The sequence below is a fragment of the Lathyrus oleraceus genome, chromosome 7 (assembly GCF_024323335.1).
Source record: "Lathyrus oleraceus cultivar Zhongwan6 chromosome 7, CAAS_Psat_ZW6_1.0, whole genome shotgun sequence".
NCBI classification, from domain to species: Eukaryota; Viridiplantae; Streptophyta; class Magnoliopsida; order Fabales; family Fabaceae; genus Lathyrus; species Lathyrus oleraceus.
The window spans coordinates 475,127,398-475,132,317 of record NC_066585.1 but is presented as its reverse complement, the minus strand read 5'-3'; the positions used below and the strand labels follow the sequence as shown (position 1 = coordinate 475,132,317).

Genomic DNA, 4,920 nt, shown 5'->3' with positions numbered 1-4,920 from the left:
TTCCCTAGTTTTGACGAACTACATACCGATATCCGTTTTATTAATATTTAATCTAGATATTAGTTTAGCTCTTAGTTTTTCCCCAAACAATCAAACATTTTCACCTTAGATTTACGTAGTAACCTTAGATAATGGTATATCGATTCATAAGTCCCTGTGGGATCGATATCTTTTAAAACTACGCGATAGAACTGTGCACTTGCAGTTTGTATCCCATTCTCGACTCACCCAGTCGAGCGATCAAGTTTTTGGCGCCGTTGCCGGGGACTTTTATTCAATCGATATCGTAACTCTTCTGTTACGCTGTAGAGACTAAGGTTTCTTTTTCTTCTATTTTCTTTCTTTCGTTGATTTGTATGCCACGCACTCGCTCTCAAGGCGAACCGCTCTATTTACGAATCAACGATATCGAACTATATCTCCGAGTCTTACGACGAATTCGGGAATATCGTGCTGAAAACAATCTCCCTCCTATAAACCTTCCAGATTTCAAAAACATTTTTCCTTCTTTAACCGAGATGGCAGAACCAGCTCGTGCTCTTAGAGATTACGCCGCTCCATCGCAAGATGAACCGCATTCAAGTATTGCTCCGCCCGCAATCGAAGCAAACAACTTTGAACTTAAACCTTCGTTGTTGCAGGCTGTGCAACAGAACCAATTCTCTGGAAATCTTACCGAAGATCCAAACCTTCATTTATCCGTATTTGTTCAATACGCTGATACTGTTAAAGCTAATGGTGTCACTTCAGAGGCAATTCGACTTCGTCTTTTTCCTTTCTCATTAAGAGATAGCGCTAGAAGATGGCTTCAATCTCTCCCTTCCAACTCAGTCACCACATGGAACGAGTTGAAGAAAGTTTTTCTTGCCCGATATTTTCCGCCAAGCAAAACAGCTATGTTAAGAGCCCAGATAAACGGATTTAAACAGAAAGACAACGAGTCTCTTTTCGAAGCATGGGAAAGATACAAAGACATGATGAGACTTTGCCCACACCATGGTTTGGAAGACTGGTTAGTAATTCACACATTTTATAATGGTCTCTTATACAATACAAGGTTAACAATAGACGCCGCTGCAGGTGGTGCACTAATGAACAAACCTTACGCTGATGCTTACCAGCTTATCGAGAGCATGGCCCAAAACCACTATCAGTGGGGAACCGAACGAACGAATGTGGAAAAACCTCAACCGAAAACTGGCATGTACGAGATAAGTAACCTTGATCACGTCAATGCAAAAGTGGATGCTTTGGTCTAGAAAATTGAAAGTTTAAACGTATCACCTCCAGCCGCCGTGGTTGCTATAACTCAGAATTGCAAGGTCTGTGGAATCCAAGGCCACACTCCTGCGGAATGTCAACTCTTGACTGGAATCCAAGCAGAGCAAGTAAACTATGCTCAAGGAAGCCCCTATTCGAATACCTATAACCCAAATTGGAAGAACCATCCAAACTTCTCATATAAGAGTAATAATGCTTTATACGCACCTGGACAGTCTCCAAATCAAGCCCCATCTATATCTCCAGGATATCAGAAACCGAATCCTAACAATAATACCCCTAGAAAATCCAACTTGGAAATCATGATGGAAAACTTTATAGCTTCCCAACAACAAACCAATAAAGATTTCTTAAACCAGAACATACACACTGGCGAACAACTAAAACAACTAGCAAGCAAAGTAGATGCCCTGGCTACCCATAACAAAATGCTAGAAACGCAAATATCTCAAGTAGCTCAACAACAAGCACCTACTGCTGCACCAACTGGTACATTCCCTGGACAGCCCCAACCCAATCCGAGAAGCCAAGCTCATGCAATTATATTGAGAAGTGGAACGGAAGTGGAAGGACCGTCTGACCCAAGGATAGAAAACCAAAACCCTAAGAAATCTACTGAGGAAAGTGAACCTAAGGAAAAGGAAGAGAGTAATAAGGAAACCCTAGAAAAGAAGGAACCTTATGTACCTCCACCACCTTACAAACCACCTATACCTTACCCTCAAAGGCTTGTTAAAACCAAAGATGTAGGCCAATTTAGAAAATTTGTTGATCTCCTTAAACAATTAAACGTTACAATTCCGTTTACCGAAGCTATCACGCAGATGCCCTCATATGCTAAATTCTTAAAAGAAATTCTTTCCAATAAGAGGAAACTTGAGGATAGCGAAACCGTTACACTCCCTGCCGAATGTAGCGCTATAATCCAAAACATGCCCCCTAAACTCAAGGATCCGGGTAGTTTCTCTATACCCTGTCACATAGGAAAATTTGTCATCGACAAAGCCTTATGCGATTTAGGAGCCGGAATTAGCGTTATGCCTTTATCCATATGTAAGAAACTGGAAATGGGAGAATTAAGACCGACCAAAATGTCTGTGCAATTAGCAGATCGTTCCATCAAATATCCTGTAGGAATCCTTGAAAACGTTCCCGTACGCATAGGTCAGTTTTACATTCCCACTGACTTCACAATTATGGACATTAGAGAAGATGATACGACACCTATTATACTAGGAAGACCATTCTTAGCAACTGCCGGTGCAATCATAGACGTAAAACGAGGACGACTCACCTTCGAAGTAGGTGAAGAGAAAATTGAATTCATTCTTTCCCAATTCTTGAAAGCACCTGCAATAGAAGATACATGTTACTTCATGGATATCATCGATGAATGCATAAAAGAAGCAGAGTCAGGAGAAGACAAATCATCAGACTATCTTTTAGAGGACAAATCTAAACAATGCCTAGCAATAACACCGGATCCTACGCAGTGTCTTAACAAACCAACCCCTGATTTGAAAACACTTCCCAAAAATCTGAGATATGAATTCCTAGACTTAGAACTTGAACGACCTGTGATAGTTAATGCAGATCTAGGAAGACTCGAAACAGAAAAACTCCTACATATCTTAAGAAAATATCCAACCGCACTAGGATACCACATCACCGATCTTAAAGGAATAAGCCCTTCTATTTGTATGCACCGCATCATGTTAGAAGAAGACTGTAAAACCTCTAGGGAACACCAGAGAAGACTAAATCCGATCCTAAGTGAGGTAGTAAAGAAAGAAATAACCAAGTTATTAGAAGCAGGTATTATATATCCTATATCTGATAGCAAATGGGTTAGTCCTGTACACGTTGTACCAAAGAAAGGAGGCATAACCGTTATTGAAAACGAAAAAGGAGAAACTATAACTAAACGAATCGAATCGGGATGGAGAATGTGCATTGATTATAGGAAACTAAACAAAGCAACCCGAAAAGATCATTTCCCTTTACCATTCATTGACCAGATGTTAGAACGATTAGCTAAACATTCACATTTCTGTTATTTAGACGGTTATTCAGGCTTCTTTCAAATACCAATTCACCCTGATGACCAAGAAAAGACAACATTCACATGCCCTTTTGGTACCTTCGCTTATAGACGAATGCCGTTTGGTCTGTGTAATGCCCCTGCAACTTTTCAAAGATGCATGATGGCAATATTCGCCGACTTTCTCGAAAACATCATGGAAGTATTTATGGATGACTTTTCTGTATACGGACAGAGTTTCGAAGAATGCCTTGAAAACCTGGAAAGAGTTCTGGAACGATGTGTAAAAGTAAACTTAGTACTTAATTGGGAAAAGTGCCACTTTATGGTACAAGAAGGCATTGTTTTAGGACACATCATCTCGAACAGAGGAATTGAAGTAGACAAAGCCAAAATAGAGGTAATCGAAAATCTTCAACCCCCAAGAACCGTGAGAGAAGTACGAAGCTTTTTAGGACACGCCGGTTTTTACCGACGATTCATCAAAGACTTCTCTAAGATAACTAAACCCTTAACCGGACTATTGATGAAAGATGCTGAATTCATATTCGACGATAACTGTTTAAAAGCATTTCAAACTCTTAAACAAGCATTGATCTCCGCACCCATTATGCAGACACCAGACTGGAATGAACCATTCGAAATAATGTGCGATGCCAGTGATTATGCTGTAGGTGCTGTTTTAGGACAAAGAAAGGATAAAAAGCTTCACGTTATATATTACGCTAGCAGAACCCTGGATGAAGCACAGATGAATTATGCCACAACCGAGAAAGAACTCCTAGCAGTGGTATTTGCGCTAGATAAATTTCGTTCTTACTTGGTAGGAGCCAAAATAATAGTTTACACTGATCACGCTGCTATCAGGTACCTTTTAACAAAAAAAGATGCTAAACCTAGACTCCTAAGATGGATCTTGTTACTGCAAGAATTCGACTTAGAAATCAAGGACAAGAAAGGAACTGAAAACGTAGTAGCGGACCATCTCTCTAGACTTGAGAACCTTGAACCAGAAAGAACATCCATTAATGATGATTTCTCGTATGATAAACTCATAGCTACTTTGGAAGAGAACAACTCCGACATGCAAGTAGAAACCACCTTAGCTATATCTGTCATACCATGGTACGCTGATCTAGTCAATTATTTAGCTGCCGGAATAGTTCCACCTACTTTATCTTACCAACAGAAGAAACGATTCTTCCACGACATAAAACACTATTACTGGGATGATCCCTTACTTTTCAAAAGAGGCCCCGATGGTATTTTCCGTCGATGTATACCCGAAGAAGAGGTAGAAAATATAATCCAACACTGTCACTCTGCGCCTTATGGCGGACACACAAGTACATCCAAGACCTGCTCTAAAATCCTACAAGCTGGCTTTTATTGGCCAACTATATGGAAGGACGTACATGCGGCTATTAAGGAGTGTGACAGATGTCAACGCACGGGAAACATATCTAGACGTGACGAGATGCCACAAAAAGGTATTTTGGAAGTAGAGATTTTTGACGTGTGGGGGATAGACTTCATGGGACCTTTCCCATCCTCTTTCGGTAACAAATACATACTCGTGGCAGTTGACTACGTATCAA

At 40.4% G+C, this 4,920-nt stretch overlaps 1 pseudogene; it reads right to left on the bottom strand.

Moving 5' to 3' along the window:
- Positions 1-903: 903 nt before the first annotated feature.
- LOC127109179 (uncharacterized) lies at positions 904-1,003 on the bottom strand (annotated as a pseudogene).
- Between the last annotated feature and the right edge of the window lie 3,917 nt (positions 1,004-4,920).